General features: G+C 35.9%; 1 long non-coding RNA gene across 1 annotated transcript in view; it reads left to right on the top strand.

Moving 5' to 3' along the window:
• Positions 1–5,810, top strand: part of LOC143660355 (uncharacterized) — a 28,071-nt gene extending 22,261 nt beyond the window's left edge. The window contains exons 2-3 of the long non-coding RNA XR_013163980.1: positions 4,466–4,594; positions 4,986–5,810. This is a non-coding gene — a long non-coding RNA (uncharacterized LOC143660355). The remainder of the gene's footprint in view (positions 1–4,465; positions 4,595–4,985) is intronic.
• Positions 5,811–10,876: the final 5,066 nt, after the last annotated feature.

Raw genomic sequence — 10,876 nt, forward strand, 5'->3', positions numbered from 1 at the left:
TTTCATAAAGGAGATTTTCTATATTCCACTAGGATTTCAGCTTTATTTCTCATTTAATTGCTATGGTACCATAAGAAGTTACCCCTACCCAACCTTTTCCTTTGATTAGGCACCACTGAAAGAAGACATTGGTTGCATTGGTAATTTAGCATGCTTTACTATAGTTACTAGAAAGTCTGCCCTTTCATCCATCCTGTGCCTCCATGCCACAGCACTTAGGACCTGCACAGAAGGATAAGAAGTAAATAACTGCCTGCCTAAGGCCTTTAGCTTTGGAATGTGTGCGAACTATTATATGTTGAACAGGAAACATTTGATTAACCAGCCTGTTGAAGAATGACATTTAAGTGAGAATGTGTTTGAACTTCTGTCATTTATATTCAAAGATGGCAAGAGTGGATCCATATATAATTTCCTGTATCCTACATCCATCTCTGCCCACAATAAACAAGACTTATCCTGAATTGTCTTCAATGTTGCTGGTTAATAATATACCACCCACTCTTCTGGTTGGTACCAGTAGCTCATAAAGTGAGACAGCTGCCTGGAGTTAGGGTGTGGTTGGCAGCTGCTTACAAAAATTCCTCTCTGTACTCTTTACTGTAGCTGTGCAATTACTATAAAAATGGGGATACCCAGGCTTTCCAATGGCAATGCTTACTCAGTTACTCTAGTGTTTGAAAGAGTTGCAATTTTCTTCTTGGAAAAACAATTAGCAAAATCTCAGAGGCTAGGAGATTGCCAAGAACACCTCTTTATGTGAGCCAAATGACTCTTGTTGTTATTCACTGGCTTGTTTAACCTTTTCCTGTAAATAAAATAGATTTACTGGAAATATCATTTCTAGAGGAGTTCTGGTGCTTGGTTTCAAAATATGTATGAAGTGCTTAAACTGTGATTTAGATCTTATATGACTTTTTACCACTTTTATTTTCATAATTTGCCTATGAGTTGGGAGTAGCTGGAACCCTGTTTATACTTCTCTGTATCGTCGTGTAGGATCCGGAGGTTTGGAGTTGGAAGTTTGGGGGTTCAAGTCCCAGTTTTGCCTTTTGCCTAATGTAACCTTAGGGAAATCTATGACTCTTACTTAGATTGAGCTTCAACTTTCTTGACTATAAATTTTGGGGACAAAAATTTACCAGGAATCTAGTGACATTTAATTAAAGCGTATCACATCACTTGGTAAACTATAAGAAACCCACAGATGTTAGCTACAATTATTCCATTATGTACTCATAAATATTTGTTGATTGAGGAAGCAGTTAAGTAAAAATAAGTCTACACTCAACAGCTGTTTCTCCAGAAAGTTGTATTGTTTAGGACGAACTCCTAAAATAGTGATACTTCTGGGTAAATACTGGAAAATATGCTGAAAGATGACACTGTTCAACTTAAAAAAAGGAAAAGTCACCTAAACAGCTTTAAATTGCTAGATAGAGCTTTATCCCTTTTATCTTATAAGTCACTCTTGAGTCTAACAAAAGTTCCAAAACTCAGTGTTGAGACAAACATATTGACATTTTAAAATAAGCCATACTTTTATTAGTGGTTTTTCTGATATTTAGGCCAACTTAATTAGCCCATCTAAATGTCCCTTGAGTGTTTCTTCAAGATTTATATGCCACCGTCTACTAAGAATGACTCGTCTTATAATCACCCTCATTCCCCATGTTTAAAATGGGGGAAGTTACATGCTTTGTACAAGGCAAACTGTTAGATAAAGCCCATGGAGCTTTGTTTTGGTAGGGATTGAAACACCCAGGGAGGAGTCCAATCTACCAACTCAGTAAAACCTGAGACAATTCACCTCCTTAGTTGAAGTTAAATTACTAAACAAGTACTTACTGGAGTGAATGATTTTTTAAAAATATCATTTTATACTAGCGTTGTTGTTTTCTAAAAGAATTGACAAATCAAAGTTTTACTTGAAAATTTTGCTTTAAGTTTGGAAGAGTAGAAGCAGAAGGAAAGGGTTAAGGATCATGCTTTATTTAAATATACATTATTCTTAAGATTTTCACTGGACGTTGAGTTTTTTAAAATGTTAGAAGATGACAAGTAATTCTAGAGGGACACCAGAGGACAGAGGATGCCATATCATATTAAGATCACAGTTTCGTGAATCTGCGTAATGCTTTCCCTTCATATCATTTAAAGATTTGTAAAAACCTGTCAGCTCACTGCTCTTTGGCTGCATTTTACATAATACCCTTCAGCATCATTGATACCAACCTTGATGACATTATTATTGCCATTTATAGTCGTGTACTAGCAATGTTAAACCCGAATGGGTTTAATAAAATAAATTAAGTGATAAAGATTTTAATGCTATTAACAGTCTGTAACACTTCTTGACAGCATAAGAAAAGGAATAGCATGCCACGAGCCAGCCTAGATAGAAGCTACAGTCAGTAAACAGAAAGATTCTTAGTTTGATGAACCTACTTTCTTTAAGTGAGTCCCCTGACCCTACTTTCATATTCTTCTTTTCCTCCCTTCCCTTCAGTCCTCCTTCTCTTCCACTCTTTTTCCTCTTTCCTTCCCTCATCCCTCCTTCATTTCCTCCTTCTCTTCCTTCCTGTTTCCTCTCCTTGTCATTTCTGCATGTGTGAAGATGTATTCTTTCTGATCTCTCATCTTTTGCAGTTATTCTACTCTCATTGTCTGGAAATTGACCATCATCTAGTAATCGCGTGTGCGACTTCTGCCAGTAAACCTGCTAGCTCCGCCTCTCTTCCTCCATAGCTCTCTTTGCCTTTCTTAGCTAGTGAGTTCCTCACGCCCACTGTCTTCCAGCTTCCACCTCAACACTCTTCATCCTCCTACAGATGCTTCCTGGGGTTCTTTTTGAAATGGATGCTAGCCTTTTGTTCTAGTCCCACTCTGAGCCATCAGGGTCAGGCAGCTAGCAGCCTCCCTGGGGCAGTGCTATGATGAATTTTGGCCTGGCTAGGCTGTTTAACAACTCCATTTCAGCGTGCCAGCTTCCTCAAAGATTGAAAGGATCTGTGATGAGATGTTTCCAGAGGCTCCACTCAAGTTTTAAAATGCCAAAGATTCCCGTGGATCTCTAAATTACGTGGTAATTTTTATAAACCACGCCTTCCCAATAAAAATGAGCTTTCTTCCCCCCCCCCCCCAAAAATAGCTACCCTGTGATTCTATTAATTAATCATTTGAGTTTTCCTGGGATCCATGTTGTTTGAATTCAATATTTTTTTAATTTAAAAATTGTAGAGTCCTATCAGCTTTTTTATTGCTGGTAATCAGCTCTCCTCTTTGTAGGCATTCACATACTTTCTTCTTTTAAAATTCATAACTATTCAAAAGGATTCTCTCAAGTAATTTAAAAAACTCTAGTCATTTCATAAACTTTTAGAAGTTGTCCAGACTGAGTTAATTTTTTTAGAGTAGAAAATCAATTATTTCAGCCCAAATTATTTATCTAACTCTGCACTTCAGTGAAAAATTAAGTTCAAGTATCTTTCATTTTCTTTTATGATATTAAAATGTTCTCTCTCAAAATTATTTTATCTTTTTATATCTATGTATTTGAGTTGTAATGTGGCCAAAAACGAGGTAAATATTGGTCTTTTCTTGGGAGTATTCATATAGCTAGTTGTAAATATTGCCATGGACATTCTCATGTTAATCATGAATGAAAAAACATTTAAACTTAGTTTGTGACTGTGTGTACAAGACTCTAGCATGTCACGTGGTATCTTATAATCACCCTCATTCCCCATGTTTAAAATGGGGGAAGTTACATGCTTTGTACAAGGCAAACTGTTAGATAAAGCCCATGGAGCTTTGTTCTGGTAGGGATTGAAACACCCAGGGAGGAGTCCAATCTACCAACTCAGTAAAACCTGAGACAATTCACCTCCTTAGTTGAAGTTAAATTACTAAACAAGTACTTACTGGAGTGAAAGAGGTAAATATTGGTCTTTTCTTGGGAGTATTCATATAGCTAGTTGGAAATATTGCCATGGACATTCTCATGTTAATCATGAATGAAGAAATATTTTAACTTAGTTTGTGACTGTGTGTACAAGACTCTAGCATGTCACATGGTATCTTTTCAAATCTGAGTGTTCCTGTCAGCTGAACTTCAGGGAGCTGATCTCTAACTTTTCTAGAACCAAAGAGCAGCAGGATGGGAAGGTGGGGGCGTGTACCATTTTAACTGAAGGTGATGAGTGTTCTCAGGAGGGATAACTTGGGCCAGAGCTAACAGCTCTGTACTCTCTTTCTTATCCTTTCTGGTATTCATTAAGTTAATATACTGCTGCCTACATGGGACACCTTCTTTGAAGGTGAGTACAGTTAAATGTCTATTTAGGCATGTCATGGGCTAACCAGTGCAAGAAGGTGCATGAAGTAGGGCAGAGAGAGGGAGAAAAATAAGTGTTGCTATATATTTTTTAACTTAAAAATGCTCCTTCTTAACAATCCTTTGCAGCTGGCAGAAGGCTAAGGTTTCTCGCACTATGAAAGGAAGTCAGACCATAAATAAACCAGTTGAGCACACCTGGAAAGAATAAAATGCCTTTCTAGGCTTTACACTGCACTTCGAATGGATACCAGTCTGGTGAGTGCATTGACATGGTGCGGAAGAATGTGTAAATGCCACATTAGTATAAAGCCAGGGAAATGTTTCCATTTTTAATATCCACTTTCTAAACTAATGGTTTACTGGAGAAAATATGGAAAGGTATTTTTCAAAGCATTTGGTTTATATCTTGCTGTCACATTTGGAGTGATAGACTTCTTTCAAAAAAGTAACAACAGAATCAGACAAAAAAAAAATAGTACATTGAGAGCCAGACAAGATTGACCAAGTTTCCAGAAGTTGTCACAACTCATACATTTATGGATCTAATTCAAAGAGCAAAGATAAGCAATAAATTCTTCATCTGATGTGCATAAAAAGACCTAGCATGAGCCAGTGGTTATTAGTTGTTTTACCTCATCCCTTTCAGGACATTATATAAGAATTTTTATTGCTGTACTGGTCAAGCACATACGAATGCAGTTCTTATGTTGGAGATCCTGGATGCTTCTGTTTAACTATTTGGCTGTCAGTACCAACTGTGAGCTCCATCCCATCTGATCTGGGCTTTTTGCAAATTTTAAGGTAGTGTACTCAACTTCCTTTGAAGCTAGGCACAGCAGAAACAAATCAGCAAACTTATGGCTATATTACTTTTGTCTGAAACGCATGCATCCACAGCCTTCCTTATCTGCACCATAAGGTTAATTTCTAGGCCATAGAGATGGAAAGAAGGTAGGTACTTTATATTCTAGACCTGGGCACAATGGTGGAATATGCACATGCTAGGTGAAGGAAAAGAAAATTGGTGCTGTACACTCCTTATTCTGCTACCTTTATCTTAAAATTCTAAAGTGCAGACAGAAGGAAAGCTTTCCTTTTGTTTGATCTCTAACCACATTTACAGGTTGATTATTTAGCGATATTTTTAAACATTTATGTGCATAGTAGAAAAAAATAAAAACAAGTATCTTTGAGTCTAGTTACTCATTAGTCACCCTGTTTGCTCCTTCCCATGTTTATTGCCATTGCTGTCTCCTTTCACTGGCATAAAGAGATTCTTCGTGTCTCCCTTCCTGGTCCAGTTGATTAACGCACACCAGTAAGGAGGAAACACTGAACCTAGGAGAACCCATGAAAGCCAACTGAGGGGTGTCCTTATAGAATGTATTAATCTTCTTTACACAGGTAGCCTCTTCCTAATACGTGGGCTCTGCCTCCTGTTGTGAAACCAGAAGGGATGGGAGGAAACAAATAATTATTAAGTGCCTGTTATTTGCCAGGCGTTTCCACAGCCAGATGGTACTTTTTTTTTTCTTGAGTCACTCTGATTGCGTCTTTGTCTGAAGGGGGTTTTTGTTGACTGCTGTGTGACTTTTTCAGGGAATCATTATCTCTTTCTGGACCTGCATGGACTAACATTTCCTGATGATTATTTTGTGCCAGACACTTTGCTAGACTTTTACTTATCTTAGGAAACTTAAAATATTCAATGGGAGGATAGCCTGATTATTTGACTTTTTAATATCAACTTAGTGAGTCTGCTTAAAAAGCAGGATAGGTAGGGAAAAAAAGGAATAAAATATTGTCAGTTTGTTTATTCTGTAAAAAAATTAGTTGTATGTTTTGATCTTCATGCATTGTTTCATTCAATAACTATTTTGGGTGACTTCTTAATGCAAGGCATTCTTTATGGTGTCCTGGGGGAATAAAAGAACTTCAAGTCATGGTCCTTATCCTCAGAAAATATGCATCATAAGATGCATGATTGATTGTGATGTGTTTACATTTTCATGTATGTCAATAACTGAATTTTTTATATTACAACTTTTTGACAGAGGAGTAAGAAGCAAATGAAAATATTTTCCTTATTTTTTCAGAGTAATAATTCCTGCTGATCTTAAGAAGAAAAAAAATACCTTTTTACCTTGAATTGTAATGAAAATTTTTGTTCATTGATTAAAATATATTTATACATTGGATAATCTTGGAGAAATTTTGTAAGCATGGTTATCCTAGTTGAAAAACTAAGAACTTAAGTTGATAGTTTGCTTCAATAATTGTTTTGAAGCCCAGGGTTCATCATAATACAACTTGGCCAACTAAATGTTTGCTTTCTGATAAAGATGGAGTTTATTATTAATAAAATTATAATCTATCCAGAAGAAGAGTAGCACTTTCGCAGTAATGTGCTGCTAATGTTTAGAGTGTCACTTTTCTGATATTATTGCTTACATTTCCAATGGTGTAAATTAGACCTTCTAAACCTTGTTCAGCAGTAAGTGATAATTAAGGATATTTGGTGGTTTTTATGTACAAGAGAAAATGTACTGCATAATTCAAAAGCAGCAAATCTCTGCATTGTTTATTTATATTGTGTTTTTTGTTTCAATATTTTGAGGAAGGAAGGAAGGGTTAAATGATATTTTCTTAAGTGACCAGTTACAGAGATATACATTTAACAAGGAAATAAATGGGGATAACATGCATTAATACCATTTCTTGTATTCAAGTTTTTGCTCTTTTTCAGCAATTTTCAATGCTTCTTTATACGACCATTGGCTGATTTTGGAAGCATGCATCATCTTTCTCATTTTATGATCAATTTCTTTGTTTCTTTATACTAAAGCATTTTTTAGTTCATCTTTTATTTAGTTCCTTTTTGGTTAAGGATCAAACATGAAGGTGAAGGGGGCAATATTATTAGTTTGTTAGGAATGTCACATAACACATGTGGATATTATATGCCATGGTGTTATATATAAATCTTTTTACAGGATTTATAACTTTACTGTCAAAATTCACCTGAGGGTGACGCTCTGTAGGTAAGAAATCTTAATTGAAGAGAGATTTTTTAAAAACCAAAGCTTAAAGAAAACACCAGAGAGTGTTTCTAATTTTCCTAGGCACAATTTTTATATTTGTATTCCCTCTAATAAGGCACTATGATTTTTAACACTAAATTTGACAGGCAGTAAATCTAGTTATGAGAAGCATATGAACAAAATATATAAGAAAGTCGGCATCTATATATTTTGCTTTCACATTCATGGAATATTTGTTAACAAAGTTTCATAAGGATTTTAAAATCATTATATATCACAGTTATGCCTCTAATAAATTAATGATATATGTTGTTTCTACTCTGTAATTAGGTGTAATTATACTAATTGTATAAACAGATGATAATCAACCCGAAATTACTTTATAAAACAAGAACATTTACACAACAATAACGTCATTAAAAAACATAAGCCCCCAAGAATGAGATGAAGCAACCACCACCAGGAAATTCAGTTAGGGATTAAGTGTCTAGTACTGTAGGTATAATAGGGACGCTGTCACCTTCCCATTACCCTAATGCACTCCATTCCTCTTAGATATAGTATGTTTAAATCCTGAGCTGTGAATTTCTAGGCCTTTGTGCCTTTGTCTCACCACCTTAACATTTTTAATGTAGTTTTTGTTGTGTAAATCTATATAAGTGCCATCACCGTCAGCAGTGACATCTGATGGCACAAGGCCGACCCAGTCTGCATGTATTAGGGCTTTTTGTGTTTGTGCAGTGGAACCTACTTAAACAAATTCCAGTTGAAGGAATAAACCTGTAAAAGGAATACATTTTCCCTGTTCTGAAACAATAGCTCTCTGCTGAATGGGTGCCCATGAAAAGAATAAATCACGTAGAAGGATAAAGTTCTTTTCCTCCAAAAGGCAAGAAGAAGGCAATGATGATTTGAAGAAATTAATCTCTTGATTTAGCAGTTTAATGTGCACACCATTCTAGAACACATGCCAAAAGCCCCCTTCAAAGTTATTGCTAAATTTTGGATTGTCCTAAAAGAATTTCAAATCACAAAAGGATCATCAATAGCTCAACAATTTCACAAAAAATAATGAAGGCCCATACCTGGCAGGAGCACTCTAGACATTCCTTACATAATTCGTTGATGTTTATCCATTCGATCGGTCCCAGACACTAGTGAACAATACCTGGAGGGATGAGGTTAGAGATGAAATTAGCCTCCACTAAAATACAGTATTTACTAACTTTTTGGGTTGTTGGACAAAAAGTTTAGGAACTCTAGATCTGTTATTAGATATCCCTTGGGATTTGTTATGGTTGGCAATGAATATGGGGCTTTAGAAATGTATAGATCCTTGGGTCTTTAGCTCCTAATAACTCCAGTGTCCATTGTCACCTTAATCTGTAGTGAAACAATTGGCATTTTAAACATGTTTAAAAATGCTTAGAATATTTTGAAAACTTGAAGATGTCAACTCTGCAATCTAGTTTCTTCATCAATTAAAAAATTTAGCTAACATAATCATATAAATAGCATCTTTGTTTTTCTCACAGTTGCCGACTACTGATATAATGTGGATATATAGGTGCTCAATAAATACTTGCTGAATGAATACATGGATAGAAAGGGAAAAAAAAGTTTTTGCTGGGTTTCTCCAAAAGACAAGATAGGCCTTTATTTTGGCTGAAAACTTGGTAATGTTTCTTAAAATTTTTGAATAACAATACTTTATTTTCTCTGATTTAAAAAAATTATTTGCTATAAAACTTTTTAGAAATAGATGGTTGCAAAAGAAGAATTGAAAGGCTTTGAGGTGTGCTGCTTTATTGCTTTTCTGAAAAATTCCACTGCCACCAGGACAGAGAAAAAGAATGGCATTTTCTTACATCTTTTCAGTAATGAGTGTTTTAATTTTTAAAGTCTGTGTTAATTTTATGGACAAAGTATGACCTTATGTATCATCTTCAATTCTAGAAAAATGCTTTTCATTTCTGTTTCCGTTTTATTTTGTGATGTACTTTGTGCTTTGGTAAATCTCCATTACTTGGACCCCTATTCTATATTTGGGAATTTAGTGGGAGTTCATCTCCCATGATAGAAAGTGAAAATTTCCAGACTTCCCTTACAGTGAGAATATAGGCTATATATGTGTCCCAGCATATGTCCCCTAATTGAGTGTTGAGGTAATGATGAGGAATGCGTTTTCATGACAGTTACTGTAAAAAGCTGGAGTTCCTAGGAGTGGTGGTAGTAGTTCTGATTGTAGCACCCAGCGTCATCTGATGGGATGTGTCTATGGTACAGGCTGCATTGCTAGTACTCAGTAGTGGAGAGAATGATGTTCTCACTAGACCAGCTCTCTAGTGTGATTTTATCCTTTATTCGTAGATTTATAGCTGTGATCCTTGTTCTTTGGCTAGTAGAACAATTCTGTGAGCTAGACAACATTTTTTTAACTAGGTTTATTTTTGCTTGAATAAGCCAACATAAGTTTCTGTTACTTGTGACTCAGGACATTAATTAATAAATGATATTAGAACTGGTTGCTTCTAATGTGACTAGACTTCTTTAAAAAAGAATAAGCTCAAAGGTCTAATTTCTTGGCTCTAGGTATGGACTATCTATCATAATACCCAAAGAGTATCTTCTCTCTTGAAGCCACAGGGCTGAGGAAAGTCAAAGTAAACTTGAAGTTTACCCCAAAGGTTGTTGAATTACCAAGCCAGTTGAATTCATAGCCTCAGGTATAAAAGGGCACTGATGGAAAGTGAAACCTTAGAACTGGAGTGAAGATATCAGGAAGTATCCCAATGATTTGGCATACTCTGAACCACTAACTCCCACTGAGCTTCCTTTGTTGGCTGAAGAAGTTTTCTTGCCCTGCCTTACTTAAATATCCCAGAGAGGCCTCCTTGCAAGGGGAATACAATCCTCCTTATGGCCCATTCTCAATATCATGCACCATCCTTAACTTTGTAACTAAGGACAGATTCCAACATGCCCTGGAAAACCAATTACAAAGTCAAAACTGCAATATATAGCACATTTTTGCCCATGAAAATTTGATATGTATGTAAATGGATTCTGAAGGTGTGAGAACAAGGAAGAACATATGTACTTTTAAGTTTGGCTAAATTTATTGATATGGACATACATAACAGATTCTAGATTAATGTGGTAGCTGAAGTGAGAATGTTCAGTACCAAACTAGGCATTCAGCCACTCAGGAAGTTGGAAATGGTTGAATGGGTTTATCATATTTGCCCAACCTCTAACTATATCCTGCAAGAGGCACTTAGAAATATATTAATGGGAATATTCTAGGTTTTGGAAGAGTGCTTATTTTCTATCAGCCAAGAATGCTGGTAGGAGACAACTGCAGGGTTCCATGATTTCAATGAGATTACATGGCCCCTGGGAGACAGAGGCTAAATAACAGCTAGAAAACACTAGAGACAAGGTGGATATGGTTTTCAGAACATGCAGCAGAGCAGTGTGATGATGATTTAACTAG

Source organism: Tamandua tetradactyla, chromosome 16 (genome assembly GCF_023851605.1).
Source record: "Tamandua tetradactyla isolate mTamTet1 chromosome 16, mTamTet1.pri, whole genome shotgun sequence".
In the NCBI taxonomy this organism is placed as follows: domain Eukaryota; kingdom Metazoa; phylum Chordata; class Mammalia; order Pilosa; family Myrmecophagidae; genus Tamandua; species Tamandua tetradactyla.